This window comes from Choloepus didactylus, chromosome 7 (genome assembly GCF_015220235.1).
Source record: "Choloepus didactylus isolate mChoDid1 chromosome 7, mChoDid1.pri, whole genome shotgun sequence".
NCBI lineage: Eukaryota > Metazoa > Chordata > Mammalia > Pilosa > Megalonychidae > Choloepus > Choloepus didactylus.
In genome coordinates, this window is record NC_051313.1 from 27,345,386 (window position 1) to 27,365,536 (window position 20,151).

The 20,151-nt window shown below is 37.7% G+C and overlaps 2 pseudogenes; one reads left to right on the plus strand and one right to left on the minus strand.

Moving 5' to 3' along the window:
• Positions 1-4,707: 4,707 nt before the first annotated feature.
• LOC119540187 lies at positions 4,708-16,510 on the plus strand (annotated as a pseudogene).
• Positions 16,511-17,616: 1,106 nt separating this feature from the next.
• Positions 17,617-18,469, minus strand: LOC119540506 (annotated as a pseudogene).
• Between the last annotated feature and the right edge of the window lie 1,682 nt (positions 18,470-20,151).

Consider the following 20,151-nt stretch of genomic DNA (forward strand, 5'->3'; position numbering starts at 1 on the left):
GATGGATTCAGAGGACACCAAGTGGGGAGCTGGAATTTCATTCCTTTCCTCTTAAATTTTCTAAAAAATTATAATACTGCTGTTGCAGCAAAAATTATAATACTACTGTGGTTCTAAATTGTTTAGAGGGAATAGTAGGATAATTATAACATAAATGAAAGTGACAGTAAGAGATGTAAAGGGAGGTAAGGTTTCTGTACTTCACTTGAACTGATAAAAAGTTGACACCAGTAGACTGTGATAAGACAGGTATATATAATGTAATACCTAAAGCAACCATTGAAAGGGCTACACAAAGAAATATCCTCAACAAAACTATAGATAAATCAAAATGGAATTCTAAAAAAAGGTTTAAGTAACATACAAAAAGTTAGAAAAAGAAACAGAGAAGCAAAAAACAGAAGTGACCAAGCAAAAAACAAAAATTAAAATGGTAGACTTAAGCACTAACATAAACAATAATCTCATTAAATGTGAATGGTCTAGATGCACCAAATAAAAGACAGAGATTGGCAGTAGATTAAAAAACATGACCTACATGTAACTCTTTTCAAAAATAAAATAAAAGAATGGAAAACGGTAAATCATGCAAACATTAAAGAAAGTAGGAGTGGCTATACTACTATTAGATAAAGTAAACTTAGGGACAAAGAACTCTACCAGAAATAAAGGTAGATACTACATAATGGTAAAAGAGTCTATCTACCAAGAAGACATAGCAATCCTAAATGCATATGCACCAGAGTTGCACTATGTGAAACAAAAACTAAAAGAACTGAAAAGAGAAATAGGCAAAACCACATTGTACCTGGAAACTTCAACACTCCTCATTCAACAATTGATAGAACAACTAGAAAGATATGCAAGGGCCGGTCACAAATTCTGATCACTGTGATAACTGTCTCCTCCTAGAACAAAGTAGACACCAAGCGTTCAAAGGTCTAGATAAGAAGATCACAGTAAAACTTTCCTATATAACAAGCCAACCCACTCCCATTCAGTGCTTGCTTCTCCCTTGAAGATGCCCATGTTATCTCTTTAACCTGTCTTCTTTCTCTTTTTCTTTAATAAACATTACTACTTATTTCTACTGGACCCTCTCGTCTCTGAATTTTTTCCACAGTGAGAGTTCTGAATCTGGAACTGGGTTCTGCCTGGCACTGTTTCCAGCAGGGTACTTGTTACAATAGGTGGGAAAGGGGGGCATGAGGAAAGGAGGAAAGTAGTTGTGGTTATAAAATGAAAACATAAGTGATTCTTTTGTTATTGGTAATGGAGATGTTCTGTATTTTGACTGAATCAGGATCAGAATCCTGGTTTTGACAGTGTTCTATAGTTTTGCCACATGTTACCATTGGGGATTTTAAAGAAATATATTAGACAATCTATTAGTTATGGGAGCTTATTTAACAGTATACAATTCATGAATCAGGCAGCATACAAACCACACATGGAAAGGAGCTACACTTAGAAATGAAAAGGGAAGCTTATTAGGGCAAATGCAGAAGCAAGTGAGGAGATGTTCTGATTGATGTTAAGTTTTGATTTTACATGTTGGGGGTTCTTACCAAGTGGGAAGCAGATACACATTGATTAGTATGGCACACTTGTTCATTCTGATAAGCTATCTCTACTGGACCAAAACTGGTTTATCACCAAGGGTTGCTTATCTGCAATTCTGTAGGAGGTTTCCACTGTTCCACTTTCTCAAAAATCCCTACAGGTCAATAGTTTCTGTCTTATGGAAAATCCTTTCTTGGAAAGGGATCCCTTCCAGCAATGCCTCATGAAGCAGCCATTTTATTTTACTTAACAGGGGAGACTAGAGAACAGGTACATGGGATCTCTGTGTATTATTTCTTACAGTTGCACATGAACCTAAAATAATCTCAAAATTAAAAGTTTGTTTTAATAATAATAATAAAGTGCATTGCAAAAAAGACAACAGGCATAGATGATTCTACCCAGGAGTCCTATCTCAACTTCTAAGTAGAAATAATTCTTAGGATATTTATGTTGTTTAAATTTTTCCAGATTATACAGTTAAAAGGCTAATTTTCCAATTCATTATTTGAAGCTAGCACAAACTTAATACCAAAATCTAAAAGAAATCACAAAGAAAAAATGAAAAGAGAATGTTACCAATATTAGCTGATGCCAAACCGCTAAATAAAATCCCAAAAAGTAATTATTTTAATTAATTCTAGGATGCTGAGATGATTTAACAATAAAAAATTAATCCATTTAATTTATCCCATCAATAGAGTAAAGATAATAATCACTACCTTGATTAAATCAGGAAAAGCAAATCCTCCTTATGAAAACATAGTAAAATATTAACATTCTTAGTATTTTAAACAATATCTATTTGAAACCAACTTCCGACATCATACTACACAATGAAACACTACACGTATTTCTATTTATATTAAAGACCAGGCAAGATAGCCACTATTACCATTATCATAACCATTATATTTCTTTATAACTTCAATTTAAAAAATCAAAATAACCAGAATTTATTTATAGAAAACTGAAACCGTATACTTTGAGATATAAAAGACATACACAAATGAACAGAAATATTAGTGTAGCAAAAATGTCATTTCTCCACTAAATTAATGAAACATATGAACTTGTTCCAATAAAAATCCTAATGATATATTTTAAAATTTGTTCTTCTACTTGTTATTAGAAACCATTTATTTATTTACTAACTCACCAAATATTTATTGAGGTTTGACTATATGGCAAGCACTGTGCTAGGCAGAGGGATTGCTAATGAAAATGACAATATGTATATGTGGCCCCACTTTTGTAAAATATATATTCAGTTGCAAATTAATTAAATATAACTGTTTATTAGAAGTAGTTTTCTCAGGGTGCTAGGAATTTTGTTGATAACTTTCCCATTTTGCATCTTTATTTTCATTTTTTATACTGAAAGATATTACCTGTGTACTCTTGTGTTTTTTTAAACAAAACAATCACTTACCAAATAAATAGTATTTTGTATAAGAAGGAGATGGTATCTCAAGAATGTGAGTGATATGAAAGATACAAAAAAATGAATTGTTGAAATTCTATTCACATATTTCCATTGCAAATGGGATTTAAGATAATATTTGTATCTTAATCTTTGATTCCTCAACTGCTCTGTCTGGAACTTCCTGTAAAATGCTGAAGAATAGTGATGTCTTGTTCCTGATCTTAGATGGAAAGTTTTCAGCCTTTCACCATAGAGTGCCATGTTAGCTTTGGGTTTTTTATGTATGCCCTCTATCATGTTAAGGATGTTTACTTCTATTCTTAGTTTTCTGAATGTTTTTATAGGAAGGGGTGCTGGATCTTGTCAAATGACTTTTCTGCATCAATTGAGATGATTACCTTCATCCTATTCACATGATGTTTTATGTTCATTGATTTACTTATGTTGTACCATAAGTTCAACATATCTGGCATGAGTTCCACTTGATCATGGAGAATAAGTTTTAATGTGCTGTTAGTTTCAGTTTGCTAGTATTTTGTTGAGGATTTTTGAATCTATTTTCATGAGGGATATTGGTCTGTAATTTTCTTTTATTCTGATATCTTTAGATGACCTTGTTATTAGAGTGATGTTGGCTTCATAGGATATGTTGGGTAGTGTTCCCTCATCTTTTTTTTGGAAGAGTTTTAGCAGAACTGGTGTTATTTCTTCTTTGAGTGTTTGAAAGCTTTCATCAGTGAAGACATCTGGTCCTGGGCATTTCTTTGCTGGAAGGTTTTTAATGACTGATTCAATCTACTGTTACTAGTCTGTTGAGACCTATTTCTTCTTGAGTGTAGTAGGTAGTTTGTGTGCTTGCAGGAATTTGTCCGCTTCATCTAGGTTATTAATTTATGGGCATACAATTGTTTATAGGATCCTCTTGTAATAATTTTTATTTCTACAGGGTCAGTAGTAATGTCTCCCCTTTCATTCCTGATTTTAGTTATTTGCTGCATCTTTTTTTTTTTTTGTCGGTCTAACCGGCACTTTGTTGATATTATTGATCTTCAAAGAACAAACTTTTCTTTCCTCTAACCTCTGTTATTTCCTTCCTGTTATTTCCTTTGGGGTTAGTTTTCTCTTCTTTTTCTAGTTCCTCCAGGTGTGAGTTTAGGTCTCTGATTTGAAATCTTTCTTCTTTTTAACACCTGAGAGAATCTGATCTTTTAGAGCTATAAATTGCTCTCTGAGCACTGCCTTTGCTGGGTCCCATACACTTTGATATGTTGTATTTTCATTTTCATCTGTGTCAAGATATTTCCTAATTTCCCATGTGATATCTTCTTTGATCCATTGACTGTTTTTTTTTTTTTAATGTTCCACATTTGACTCTGATGCAAAACCAAAGATCCACTACATCACAGAAACAATATATTAAATGGTCATGAAAAAATGGTGTGGGACATGCAGGACATAATGTACAAACTGGAGGATTGGGTCATTTCCTTTATAACATGACACACACTGACACTGAGGAACACATTTAAAATAACACTGAGGGGCAGCAGAGGCACTGCAGTGGAGCCCCTGCCTCCTCCCCACTTCTCTGCTGCCTTGAGAGCCTAGACCACTGTGCTGCTTGGTTGCCCTGATGGTCCCAGATGGGTGGCAGTGGCAGAGGCTACAGGAGGATGGGCTTTCCCTGTGAGCAGGGTACAGACCTCATTCATTTCTACATAGTCACTAAGCCTCAGCAACATCAAGGAGCTACACAGTGTATAAGGTCACTCCTCAACTTGTTTCACGAAGAAATCCAGAGGATATCCAGGAGATAATCATATGGAAGAGATACAGTGCCTTTAAGAAACTACACAAAGAACTCTAGCAAATTCACAAAAACCTATTCTGACATTCAGAATTGTTTCCTCCATTTGCTAAAGGAATAGTATTTGGATGATTTGATGAAACTGTATTGAAGAGAGAAGACAATGTGCTAATATTCTGCAATATTTCTCTGCAAATATTCCTGTTGCAGTTCTCTGCAAATATCCCTGTTCTTTTTAACAATAAGCGGCTTGAAAATATTTTCAAGGGTGGAGTAATTAATGATGGTTCTGAATTGATTGGTCCCACTGAAGCCTATTCAGATTCTCTCATTGATGGCTTTACTGAGTGTTGTATGGAAGACTTCTCAAGGGACAATGATCTGATATCTCTTACTGTTCATGGGGATTCTCTTGCTGAGATGGAATGGTTTCCAATCAAAATTCTCTCATTAGAAATTTTGGTCTCAATTTTTTTTTTTGGATTCTTCAGCACTGGGGGCTGTTGCTTCTGAAAGTAAATTGAATAAAACAGAACAACAGGAAAATTGTAGCCTCTTTCCTGGCAGTTTAAAACCTAAGTTTGGCAAAAGAGAATATTTGGAGAAAGCAGAATTAGTAAAGCTGGCTTTAAAAAAGGAAGAAGAAGAAGAAGATTATGAAGATGCATCTGATTTTTATAGGAAGGGAGTTGATTTACTCCTAGAAGGTGTTTAAGGAGAGTCAAGTCCTACCTGTTGAGAAGCCATGAAGAGAAGAACAGCAGAGATCTTATGAGGGCAGAGAGTATCTTTAGCACTTACAGAAAACCCAAACTTGATGATGTATCACAGCCTCAGAGATCATTAAGTTTAAGGCCCTCTTTGAACCTAGGGAGACCTGCCAAGGAGCTGAAGGCCTTCAGACTCCTTGGGGTGGTTGACAAGGTTTTGCTTGTAATGGACACAAGGACAGAACACATATTCATTTTAAAGGTCTAAGGAAAGGCAGTGAATACACCAGGAACAGAAACCATCATCCCCCACTGTGTGCCCAACATGGTGTGTTGGCACAGGTTCATCATCTCTAAGAAGTCAGTATTTCTTGTGCTACAGTATTTAGAAGACAGCAAACTCTGGTCATACATCAGTAAGTTTTTAAACAAGAGTCCTGAAGAAAGTTTTGACACCCAGAAAGTGAAAAAATCCCTGTTTATCAAAGTTCACCTGCAACAGCCAACTTCTGAGAGTAACAGCCTTGACTGCAGAGGAAGTGATGGTGGAACCATGCCAAAGGTTCTGCCTTTGAAGACTAGCCTTGCACCAAGCTCTCAAGGTGATAGGGACCCGGAAGACAATAGCCAAGATACCACTCCAAAATGGCCAGATTCTGGCTCAAGTTCAGAAGAAGAATGCACTACTAGTTATTTAACATTATGCAATGAATAAGGGCAAGAAAAGGTTGAACCAGAGTCTTTGAATGAGGAGGCCTTTGTGAAGACTAAAAGAAATGGTATTGATACCAAAGCTATTAAACTTCCCAGCACACCTTGCTGCTGACTGTGTCAGCCCCAGCACACAGATAGCGGCTGTTTCATGAGCTGAAGCTTTCCCCTGAAGATAATAACCCAGAATTAGTTAGCTCTCCAAGAACATCAGATTCCCTCAATTGGTCTAAAAACAGCCCCATGGAATTCTTTAGGATAGACAGTAAGCATAGTACTAGTGAACTCCTAGGACTTGATTTGGGGGGGAAATTGTATAGCCCAAGATCAGAACTTTTAAAACCATTCTTCTCTCTTCCAGATGTAGACAGCACTTCAATGGGGTTTTTTTTTTTTTTTTTTTTTTTTTTTTTTTTTTAATTAAAGTCTGTACTTTATTTAGATTTGCTTAGTTTTTATGTAATGTCCTTTTTTGTTCCAAGACACTATCCAGAATATCATATAACATTTAATTGTCTTGTCTACTTAGGCTCTTTTTGGCTGTGACAGTTGTTTAGACCTTCCCTATTTTTGATAGCCTTGACAGTTTTGAGTACTGGTCAAGTATTTTGCATAATGTCCTTCTATTTGAATGTGCCTGATATTTTTCTTTTTTTTTTTTTTTTTTTTTTTAATCATCATTTTATTGAGATATATTCACATACCACGCAGTCATACAAAACAAATTGTACTTTCGATTGTTTACAGTACCATTACATAGTTGTACATTCATCACCTAAATCAATCCCTGACACCTTCATTAGCACACACACAAAAATAACAAGAATAATAATTAGAGTGAAAAAGAGCAATTGAAGTAAAAAAGAACACTGGGTACCTTTGTCTGTTTGTTTCCTTCCCCTACTTTTCTACACATCCATCCATAAACTAGACAAAGTGGTGTTTGGTCCTTATGGCTTTCCCAATCCCATTGTCACCCCTCATAAGCTACATTTTTATACAACTGTCTTCGAGATTCATGGGTTCTGGGTTGTAGTTTGATAGTTTCAGGTATCCACCACCAGCTACCCCAATTCTTTAGAACCTAAAAAGGGTTGTCTAAAGTGTGCATAAGAGTGCCCACCAGAGTGACCTCTCGGCTCCTTTTGGAATCTCTCTGCCACTGAAGCTTATTTCATTTCCTTTCACATCCCCCTTTTGGTCAAGAAGATGTTCTCCGTCCCACGGTGCCAGGTCTACATTCCTCCCTGGGAGTCATATTCCACGTTGCCAGGGAGATTCACTTCCCTGGGTGTCTGATCCCACGTAGGGGGGAGGGCAGTGATTTCACCTTTCAAGTTGGCTTAGCCAGAGAGAGAGGGCCACATCTGAGCAACAAAGAGGCATTCAGGAGGAGACTCTTAGGCACAAATACAGGGAGGCCTAGCCTCTCCTTTGCAGCAACCGTCTTCCCAAGGGTAAAACTTATGGTAGAGGGCTCAACCCATCAAACCACCAGTCCCCTATGTCTGTGGTCATGTTAGCAACCATGGAGGTGGGGTAGGCGAATACCCCTGCATTCTCCACAGGCTCCTCAAGGGGGCACTACATCTTTTTTTTTTTTTTTTTTTTCCCTTGTTTGTCTTTTTTATTTTTTTTTCTTTTTTTTTTTTTTAAACTTTTCCTTCTTTTTTCAAATCACCTGTATGAAAAAAAAAGTTAAAAAGAAAACAAACATACAATAAAAGAGCATTTCAAAGAGACCATAGCAAGGGAGTAAGAAAAAGACAACTAATCTAAGATAACTGCTTAACTTCCAACATGTTCCTACTTTACCCCAAGAAAGTTACATAATATAGCAACATTTCAGTGAACTTGTTCCTACTACAACCATCAGAAATTAACAGACCATAGTCATTTCTGGGCATCCCCAGAACGTTAAATAGCTTATCTGTTCTTCTTGGATTATTGTTCCCCCTTCCTTAATTGCTCTCTACTGCTAGTTCCCCTACATTCTACATTATAAACCATTTGTTTTACATTTTTCAAAGTTCACATTAGTGGTAGCATATAATATTTCTATTTTTGTGCCTGGCTTATTTCGCTCAGCATTATGTCTTCAAGGTTCATCCATGTTGTCATATGTTTCACCAGATCGTTCCTTCTTACTGCCGCGTAGTATTCCATCGTGTGTATATACCACATTTTATTTATCCACTCATCTGTTGAAGGACATTTGGGTTGTTTCCATCTCTTGGCAATTGTGAATAATGCTGCTATGAACATTGGCGTGCAGATATCTGTTCGTGTCACTGCTTTCCGATCTTCCGGGTATATACTGAGGAGTGCAATCGCTGGATCGAATGGTAGCTCTATATCTAGTTTTCTAAGGAACTGCCAGACTGACTTCCAGAGTGGCTGAACCATTATACAGTCCCACCAACAATGAATAAGAGTTCCAATTTCTCCACATCCCCTCCAGCATTTGTAGTTTCCTGTTTGTTTAATGGCAGCCATTCTAACCGGTGTTAGATGGTATCTCATTGTGGTCTTAATTTGCATCTCTCTAATAGCTAGTGAAGCTGAACATTTTTTCATGTGTTTCTTGGCCATTTGTATTTCCTCTTCAGAGAACTGTCTTTTCATATCTTTTGCCCATTTTATAATTGGGCTGTCTGTACTATTGTCATTGAGTTGTAGGATTTCTTTGTATATGCAAGATATCAGTCTTTTGTCAGATACATGGTTTCCAAAAATTTTTTCCCATTGAGTTGGCTGCCTCTTTACCTTTTTGAGAAATTCCTTTGAGGTGCAGAAACTTCTAAGCTTGAGGAGTTCCCATTTATCTATTTTCTCTTTTGTTGCTTGTGCTTTGGGTGTAAAGTCTAGGAAGTGGCCTCCTAATACAAGGTCTTGAAGATGTTTTCCTACATTATCTTCTAGGAGTTTTATGGTACTTTCTTTTATATTGAGATCTTTGGTCCATTTGGAGTTAATTTTTGTGTAGGGGGTGAGGTAGGGGTCCTCTTTCATTCTTTTGGATATGGATATCCAACTCTCCCAGCCCCATTTGTTGAAAAGACCATTATGGCTCAGTTCGGTGACTTTGGGGGCCTTATCAAAGATCAGTCGGCCATAGATCTGAGGGTCTATCTCTGAATTCTCAATTCGATTCCATTGATCTATATGTCTATCTTTGTGCCAGTACCATGCTGTTTTGGCAACTGTGGCTTTATAATAAGCTTCAAAGTCAGGGAGTGTAAGTCCTCCCACTTCGTTTTTCTTTTTTAGAGTGTCTTTAGCAATTCGAGGCATCTTCCCTTTCCAAATAAATTTGATAACTAGCTTTTCCAAGTCTGCAAAGTAGGTTGTTGGAATTTTGATTGGGATTGCATTGAATCTGTAGATGAGTTTGGGTAGAATTGACATCTTAATGACATTTAGCCTTCCTATCCATGAACATGGAATATTTTTCCATCTTTTAAGGTCCCCTTCTATTTCTTTTAGTAGAGTTATGTAGTTTTCTTTGTATAGGTCTTTTACATCTTTGGTTAAGTTTATTCCTAGGTACTTGATTTTTTTAGTTGCTATTGAAAATGGTATCTTTTTCTTGAGTGTCTCTTCAGTTTGTTCATTTCAAGCATATAGAAACATTACTGACTTATGTGCATTAATCTTGTATCCCGCTACTTTGCTAAATTTGTTTATTAGCTCTAGTAGGTGTATCGTTGATTTCTCAGGGTTTTCTAGATATAAGATCATATCATCTGCAAACAATGACAGTTTTACTTCTTCTTTTCCAATTTGGATGCCTTTTATTTCTTTGTCTTGCCGGATTGCCCTGGCTAGCACTTCCAGCACAATGTTGAATAACAGTGGTGACAGCGGGCATCCTTGTCTTGTTCCTGATCTTAGAGGGAAGGCTTTCAGTCTCTCACCATTGAGTACTATGCTGGCTGTGGGTTTTTCATATATGCTCTTTATCATGTTGAGGAAGTTTCCTTCAATTCCTACCTTTTGAAGTGTTTTTATCAAAAACGGATGTTGGATTTTGTCAAATGCTTTTTCAGCATCTATTGAGATGATCAATTGATTTTTCCCTTTCGAGTTTTTAATGTGTTGTAATACACTGATTGTTTTTCTGATGTTGAACCATCCTTGCATGCCTGGAATGAACCCCACTTGGTCATGGTGTATGATTTTTTTAATGTGTCTTTGGATTCGATTTGCAAGTATTTTGTTGAGGATTTTTGCATCTATATTCATTAGGGAGATTGGCCGGTAGTTTTCCTTTTTTGTAGCATCTTTGCCTGGTTTTGGTATTAGATTGATGTTAGCTTCATAAAATGAGTTAGGTAGTGTTCCATTTTCTTCAATGTTTTGAAAGAGTTTGAGTAAGATTGGTGTCAGTTCTTTCTGGAAAGTTTCGTAGAATTCCCCTGTGAAGCCATCTGGCCCTGGGCATTTATTTGTGGGAAGATTTTTGATGACTGATTGGATCTCTTTGCTTGTGATGGGTTGGTTGAGGTCTTCTATTTCTTCTCTGGTCAGTCTAGGTTGTTCATATGTTTCCAGGAAATTGTCCATTTCTTCTACATTATCCAGTTTGTTGCCATACAGTTGTTCATAATATCCTCTTATAATTTTTTTAATTTCTTCAGGATCTGCAGTTATGTCACCTTTTTCATTCATTATTTTGTTTATATGGGTCTTCTCTCTTTTTGATTTTGTCAGTCTAGCTAGGGGCTTGTCAATCTTGTTGATCTTCTCAAAGAACCAACTTTTGGTGATATTTATCCTTTCTATTGTTTTTTTTGTTCTCTATGTCATTTATTTCTGCTTTAATCCTTGTTATTTCTTTTCTTGTACTTGGTTTAGGATTGGTTTGCTGTTCATTTTCTAGCTTCTTCAGTTGATCCATTAGTTCTTTGATTTTGGCTCTTTCTTCCTTTTTAATATATGCGTTTAGTGCTATAAATTTCCCCCTTAGCACTGCTTTTGCTGCATCCCATAGGTTTTGGTATGTTGTGTTCTCATTTTCATTCGTCTCTATATATTTAGCAATTTCTCTTGCTATTTCTTCTTTAACCCACTGATTGTTTAGGAGTGTGTTGTTTAACCTCCAGGTATTTGTGAATTTTCTAAGTCTCTGATGGTTATTGACTTCTAATTGTATTCCATTGTGGTCAGAGAATGTGCTTTGAATAATTTCAATCTTTTTAAATTTATTGAGGCTTGTTTTATGTCCCAGCATATGATCTATTCTGGAGAAAGTTCCATGAGCACTAGAAAAGTATGTGTATCCTGGTGATTTGGGATGTAATGTCCTGTAGATGTCTGTTAAATCTAATTCATTTATCAGATTGTTTAGGTTTTCAATTTCCTTATTGGTCTTCTGTCTGGTTGAACTATCTATAGGAGAGAGTGATGTGTTGAAGTCTCCCACAATTATTGTGGAAACATCAATTGCTTCCTTTAGTTTTGCCAATGTTTCTCTCATGTATTTTGTGGCACCTTGATTGGGTGCATAGACATTTACGATTGTTATTTCTTCTTGCTGAATTGCCCCTTTTATTAGTATGTAGTGGCCTTCTTTGTCTCTCAAAACATCCCTGCATTTGAAGTCTATTTTATCTGAGATTAATATTGCTACACCTGCTTTCTTTTGGCTGTAGCTTGCATGAAATATTTTTTTCCATCCTTTCACTTTCAATTTCTTTGTGTCCCTGTGTCTAAGATGAGTCTCTTGTATGCAACATATTGATGGTTCATTTTTTTTGATCCATTCTGCGAATCTATATCTTTTAATTGGGGAGTTTAATCCATTTACATTCAACGTTAAAACCGTGAAGGCATTTCTTGAATCGGCCATCTTATCCTTTGGATTATGTTTGCCATATTTTTCCCTCTCTCTATTAATATCCTTTATTGTACCCATACCGAATCTCTTTAGTACTGAACCTTTCTCCAAGTCTCTCTGTCCTGTCTTTGTTTCTCTGTCTGTAGGGCTCCCTTTAGTATCTCCAGTAGGGCAGGTCTCTTGTTAGCAAATTCTCTCAGCATTTCTTTGTCTGTGAAAAATTTAAGCTCTCCCTCAAATTTGAAGGAGAGCTTTGCTGGATAAAGTATTCTTGGCTGGAAATTCCTCTCTCTCAGAATTTTAAATATATCATGCCACTGCCTTCTGGCCTCCATGGTGGCTGCTGAGTAGTCACTACTTAGTCTTATGCTGTTTCCTTTGTATGTGGTGAATTGCTTTTCTCTTGCTGCTTTCAGAACTTGCTCCTTCTCTTCTATGTTTGACAGTGTGATCAGTATATGTCTCGGAGTGGGTTTTTTTGGATTTATTCTATTTGGAGTTCGCTGAGCATTTATGATTTGTGTATTTATGTTGTTTAGAAGATTTGGGAAGTTTTCCCCAACAATTTCTTTGAATACTCTTCCTAGACCTTTACCCTTTTCTTCCCCTTCTGGGACACCAATGAGTCTTATATTCGGACGTTTCATATTATCTATCATATCCCTGAGGTCCATTTCGAGTTTTTCAATTTTTTTCCACATTCTTTCTTTTATGCTTTCATTTTCCATTCTGTCATCTTCCAGGTCACTGATTCGTTGTTCAACTTCCTCTAGTCTTGTACTATGAGTGTCCAGAATCTTTTTAATTTGGTCAACAGTTTCTTTAATTTCCATAAGATCATCCATTTTTTTATTTAGTCTTGCAATGTCTTCTTTATGCTCTTCTAGGGTCTTCTTGATTTCCTTCATATCCCGTACTAGGGTCTCATTGTTCATCTTTAGTTCTTTGAGTAGCTGCTCTAGGTGTGTCTCTTCTGGTCTTTTGATTTGGGTGCTTGGGCTTGGGTTATCCATATCGTCTGGTTTTTTCATATGCTTTATAATTTTCTGTTGTTTTTGGCCTCGTGGCATTTGCTGAACTTGATAGGGTTCTTTTAGGGTTTGTAGACCAGTTGAAGTCCTTATCTCTAATTTATCAGATCTACAGCTTCGTGGAGTACACTTTCTCTAACTAACCAGCAGGTGGCGTCCACGAGCCACCTGTTCTCCACAAGCCAGATCTCCCCCGCCTAGCCTTTTTGGTGAGTGGGGGAGTGAGTCTTGTGGGGCCCAATTGGTGTACCAAGCTTGCGTGTGTAGTTGGTGTTGCCTGCCCTGTATGTGGGGCGTGTTTCTGGGCAGTCGGGTAGGGGGGGTGGCCCTAACAATCAAATCTCCCTGATGATCCTAGAGTTTTAAAGCTACTGCAATAGTCTAATCCTTCAGTTCAGTCCTGCCACAGTTTGTCTCTGCCACTGACCCACAAGTCTTTGGTATTGGTGTATGGCTCCTGAGACTTGCAAGTGGGCCCCTCTTCCAGGCTGTGCACCCCGGGTCCTCTGTTGAGGGATGACTGTGCTATGTCACAGGTGAGTGCCGTCCCCCCAGGGCAGTTCTGGGCTGCTGGGCTGTGTTGGGAGGCTCCCAGTCTGCTCAAATGATGGCTGAATGGGGCTCTGTTAATTCACACTGCTCCCCCTTCCCAGCTCTGGGACATTCAGCTGAGGTTGCAGGGAAGGCTAATGTCCACGCCCAGTTTTGTGGTGTGTGCCTGTTATTTGAAGCACTTCCGTCACACTGGGTTGTCTGGGGCAGCTCTGGGCTATGGGGCTGGCGATGGGCAGGAGTGTTTCCTGTCCACCAGGATGGTGGCTGTGAGCGGACACCCCCCTTTTCTTGGGAAGTTGTGTTGTTTAGTGAATTTTCTCAGCCACTGGATTATTGCCTTTTGTCTCAGAGCTCTCTTAGTTCTGCTCTTGACTTGACGTTCCCAAATTTCAATTCTTTGAAGCTTTCTGTATTGAGCTTCTTAGAGTAATTGTTTTAGAAAAAGCAAAAAGGATTTAGAAAAAAAAAAAAAAAAAAAAAAAAAAAAACGGCCCTCCTCAGAGATCTAATGGGTTATTGAAATGCTAATAGACAAAGCAACCAGGGCCATTAAGGAAAGGTGCCCAGGGCAGAGAGATCAGCCTTGCTTCGGGATTTGCATATGCGCCTCAAGGCCTGATCTCCGCCCTTCCCCTTTCTGTGTTCACCAGAACTCCAAAAATCCTCTGCTTTTACTTTGGAGCTTCTCGTGTTGTTTTCCTTCTATGCCCGTCTCCTCTCTGCTGGGCTGGCTGCTCTCAGAGTCTCTGGTGTCTGGCCTCAGTCTATCTATGGTTGGAGTTTGAATCAGTAGAATGAGTTTCCGATAAGAGCAGCCACTGCAATTCTCCCTTCTCCTTCCTGGAGCTGACAGCCCCTCCTCCCCCGGGACTGAGCCTGGCAGGGAGGGGCGCGGGTCCCCTGGCCGCAAAAACTTACAGATTTCGCTGATCTCAGCAGTTCCACGTTTTCATGAGTGTTGTATGAAGTATGCCCAAAGACAGATTGCTCTGTGGTGTCCAGTCCACGCAGTTCCTGGCTTTTTACCTACTTTCCTGGAGGAGTAACTAAAACATACAGCTCACCAGTCTGCCATCTTGCCCCGCCGGGGTTTTAATATTAGTAAAAATAATGTAGAGTTTAAAGCTTGGGACAACATTAGCAGGGGCTCAAATGACTCTCACCAAGTTATTTCTTTTAAAGATGTTGCTTTTAATGATGTCAGTGGTACTGTTGAAGGAAGACAAGATATTCTTTAAAACTACCTGGTGAACTGAAGCTGTTCTGGTTTGCTAGAACTGCTATTATGCAAAATAGCAGAAATAGATTGGCTTTTATGAAGGAGATTTATTAGGTTACAAATTTACAGTTCTAAGACCGTGAAAATATACAAATTAAGGCACCAACAAGAGGATACCTTCACTGAAGAATGGCCAATGGCATCCAGAACACCTCCATCAGCTGGGAAGGCAGACTCTGGGCTTCATCTCTTAGCTTAGATCTCCAAACGTCCTTCTGTCTGCATCTCTAAGTATCTCCAAGCATCAGCAAGCATCTGGGTCTGTCTTGGCTCTTAGCTTCTCTCTTAAATACTCCAATGAACTAATCAAGACCCACCCTGAGGTCTGGAGGCCACACCTTCATGGAAATAATCTAATCGAAGGTATCACCCACAGTTGGGTGAGTCACATCTCCATGGAAATGCTCAATCTGAAGTTTCCACCCTAATCAAAAGACTAATAAATCTGTCCCCAGAAGGCTGCATTAAAGAACATGGCTTTTGGGGGGGATATAATACATCCAAACTAGCACAAGAGCCAACAAAAGAAGCTGCAGCAACAGGACCTACTAAGTTTACACAGACTAATATACACATTATAGAAAATAAACTTTTGGAAGCCCCTGGTGTTTTATGACTCAGACTTAGTACTGAAAAATGCCAAGCACATGCAGAAAAAGGCACAGAGTAACTGAGTGATCCCTCGTGGCCCAAGTCGCATAATATAAGAGAGAAACATTATGCACAGGAGGATCTTAGGATGCTATTTATAGCAGCTGTTGATCACAGTAGTTCAGGAGACATGTCTTTGTTACACAGCTCAGATCCTGAGTTTCAAGGACTTGGGGTGGTTGGGTCAACACTAACTACAAACAATACAGAAGAAAGCTTATTCCATATTGCTAACCCTCTCTCAGGTGCTAATGAATATAACACAGACACTTTAAAAACAGAAGTGTTGCTGTTTACAGATCAAGCTGATGATTTGGCCAAAGAGGAACTAACTTCTTTATTCCAGAGAGACTCTGAGATGAAGGGAGAGAGTGGGTTAGCACTAAAAGGAGATGAGGAAATACAACAGATTTTTTAGGAACGTGGTTAAAAATTAGCACTAAACTCCAGGTTTTATATCCCAAAGGGGCTGCATTCAAAGGTGGGCAGCTGAAATGGTGGTTGTCCTTGATGCTTTGCACGGAGAGGGAATTGTGTGCTGTGATTTGAACCCAAACAACATTTTATTGAATGATAGAGGACATGTTCAGCTAACGTAGTTTAACAGGTGGAGCAAGGTTGAAGATTCCTGTGACAGTGATGTCACAGACAGCATGTAGAGAGAGAGGGGGGAATAATAATGGAAAAACTGAGGCCTGTGATTGGAGGAGTTTGGGTGCTGTCTTCTTTGAACTTCTCACTAGCAAGACTCTGGTTGAATAAATACTCACACTACTTTGAACGTGCCAGAATGTGTCTCTGAAGAGACTCACTCACTCACTCAACAGTTCTTGCAGTTCAACCCTGTGGAGCATCTTGGTGCTGGTGTTGCTGGTGTTGAAGACATCAAATCTCATCCACTTTTTACCCCTGTGGATTGCACAGAACTGATGAGATGAACACCGTGCAGGGTTATCTGCACACATTCTGATCTCTGATAGGCATCTCCAGCAAAGAGGCAACTTTGCCTTAGAGTCATTTATGGAACACCAAATTGTTTGGATAAAAACGTTTAAGGAAATGGGAGAAGAAAAAGGCTAAACAAGAACAATTGGTTTACAGTTATTATTTGGATAAGACATTGATTAATAATACTAAGGCGCTGTTAGACACAAACCTTTAACCAAGGTATGAATGTTATTTAATCTGCATTAAGTGTTGCAGATGAGCTTTAACCCAACTGGAAGAGGAATGCCTTTCAAGATATTCCTCTGTCAGGATGTTTTAAATGTGGAATTAAGTGTTACTAGAAAGAAGGACCTTTACATGGCAGCTAACAGTGTTTTCTGTTAATATTGGTTTGTATGGTTGAATTAATATTTGCTGAATAATATACTAAAAAAGCTTCATGAATAATGCCATCTATGGAGCTTAAAAAGTGAAAAAAAAAAGAATATACACATGTCTGATAGGAAACTTGTGCCATGATGCTGTATAATTATGTACCCAATGTGGTTTCACACTTTCAGAAATCCATGTGAAAAGAAAACATTTCATGCTTTCAATTTTGCACTTTGTTGGTTGATTCTGCTTCTTTAGAGAAGGCGTTCACATAAACACTCATTGTCTCTCCCTTCAACCTCATTTCCTTTCATCTTTCCATTTCTTATACCCTTTACCTATTCTTTTATATTCCATTCTTCCCACCCCTACTAACACACAAGCAACAAAAAGGGAAGCGAGTATTTATTTCCCCAAGTATCAACTTACTAAGGACTAAGAAATCATGATGTCAAATAAAAGTGGTAAAAATAAATATAAAAAAATAGTGAGGAACTGAACTGAAATGTGGCATAAGCATGACAACTTCCATGCATTTCCTTCAGGTACCTCCCTTAGGATGGACTTGCAACCTCTAGACTTCAGTGTAGGGAGGATTACAATTCTTTGGAAGAATAAAAAGTTCATGCTTTTGAAATTTCACAAAAGAAATTTTAAGGCCAAAACAGTAGGTTCATTTCTCTTCATGTCCAGGGACAAATCTGATACTCTACTCCAAACCAGATTAAACCTCTAGTTCAAATCCCAACCCAACCTTGTAACTGCCTGCATTGAAGTTCTTTCCATTGTTTAAAGCTGATAGGCTCATTTTGACTCCTGGTGGAAAGCTCTGAGTATAACCAAGTCCAATCAGGCTGGCGTTATTTACTTTAGCAGATAGATAAGTTCTACAATCCAGCTTGTATTTAGCAGCAATGCCAAAACGGGTGTTGTTACTGCCAGCTGTCCAAGCAAGATTTATTGAAGTTTCGATCTGAGACTTAACCTTTTGGTTGATAGAATCCCCAAATGCAGTGCCATCACTCACATGAGTATGCAGCTGGAAGTCTGCAGCTTTGTAACTAAGGGCAAAATTATTCTGTGACAGTTTGGATTTGGCTGTGGCAAAACTCATCTGACAGCCAACAAGCCAATCAACCTTCAAAGGCCAACACAGCCCAGCCATAGATGCTTGGTCCAGAAAAATCTATATCAACATTACTGCAAAAACTGAAACAATCCCATTTATAGGAGGCCTTTAATTTCCCACTCTACTTTCCTATGTTAGGTACAAATATGAAATCAAGAGTCACTTTCAACCCTTCAGCCAACTTATTCTCCAAAGAGATTCTGTCCCAAGAGTATTGTCTGTGTTCCATTTTTGGGTGAAGGTAAATCCATAGTTACAGATCTTATATTTGATTTCTAGGTTGCCTGACACTTTCCCTTATTGGTATAAGCATGACCAGAAGTCGAAAATTCCACTCCACTACAAGACTTGGTTTTCAGATCTATTCTGACCATGCCAAACCTGTATCCTTTGTTGAAACATCTTTAGCAGCCTTTCCTAGGTCACAGTTAGTCAGTTTGTTACACATATCTTACAAGGAAAAATGGGGTCAAAGGAATAAAAATAACCATTTAGTATTTATTCAGCCATAGTTCTTCCACTGCTTCATCGTCCAACCAGAGCTCCTGTCTTTGCTCTGCCAGGCCCAATGATTGTTAAAGGGTGTGTTTTTAAATTCCACATATTTGCGGATTTTCCAGGTCTCCCTCTGTTATTGATTTCTAGCTTCATTCCATTGTGGTCAGAGAAGAAGCTTTGTATAATTTCAATCTTTTTAAAATTTATTGAGAATTGCTATGTGACCTAACATGGTCTATACTGGAGAATGATACACGCACACATGAGAAGAATGTGTATTCTGCTATTTTTTGGCACAGGGTTATGTATATGTCTGTAGGATCTAGTTCATTTATGGTATTATTCAAGTTTTCCATTTATTAAGTGATTTTTTGTCTAGATGTGTATCCATTGATGAAAATGGTGTTTTGAGGTCTCCAACTATTATTGTAGAGGTATCTATTTCTCCTTTCAGTTTTTTGCCTTATGTATTTGGGAGCTCTGTATTTAGTATACACACATTTATGAATGTTATTTCTTCTTGGCAGATAGGTGCTTTTATTAATATATAGTGTCCAGTTTTTCTTGTAACAGTTTCTTACTTAACGGTTTCTTATTTCTTGTTTTGTCTGATATTAGTATAGCTAACTCAGCTTTCTTTTGATTACTATTTGCATGGCATGCTTTTTCCATACCTTCACTTTCAACTTGTTTGTTTCTCTGTGCTGAAGAAACAAAGAGACTCTGTGTGTCTGTTTTAAACAACATATGGCTGGATTACGCTTTTTTTTTAATCCGTTCTGCCAATCCTTCGATTGGAGCTTTACTCCATTTACATTTAGTGAAATTATTGATAAGGCTGGACATACTTTAGCCTATTTGATTTTTGTTTCTTATATGTCTATCTTTTTTGTCCTTCTTTTTCTTCATTGTAGTCTTCTTTGGTGTTTATTTAATATTTTGTGATGTAACTGATTGATCTTTCTCTCATTTCTCTTTCTGTGTATATTTTAAATACTTTTTTTGTGTGTGGTTACCCTGGGGTTTGCATTAAACATCCTAAGTCTATAAGCAATTAATTTGTAAAGATACCAAAATAACTTCAAAGATATACACAGTCTCTGCTCTTGTATCCCTGTTTTCCCTCTTTATTTTGTTTTTGTCACATTTCACCTCTACATGTTTTGCATGTCCATAATGTGGAAATATGATTATTTTTATTCAGTTGTATTCTAAATCTTATAGGAAATAAAGAATAGAGTTAATACTGATGATATCATGCTATTGGGTTTTTCATTCATGCATGTAATTACATTTACTGGAGATCTTCATTTCTTCATTCTGCTCCAACCTACTATCTCTTGTCCTTTCCTTTCAACTTGAAGAATTCCCTTTAGCATTTCAGTAGGGTAGGCCTCTTGGTGATGAACTCTAGCAGTTTTAGTGTATCCATGAACGTCTTAAACTCTCCCTCTTTTTGAAGGCCTCATTTGCCCAATAAGTATTTTTTACTGACAGCTTTTCTTGCCTCCATGATTTTTTTATGAGAAATAGGCACTTAGTCCTATTGAGGATCCCACATATTTGACAAATCACCTGTCTCTTGCTGCTTTCAGAATTCTCTTTATCTTAGGCAATGGACATTTTTATTAG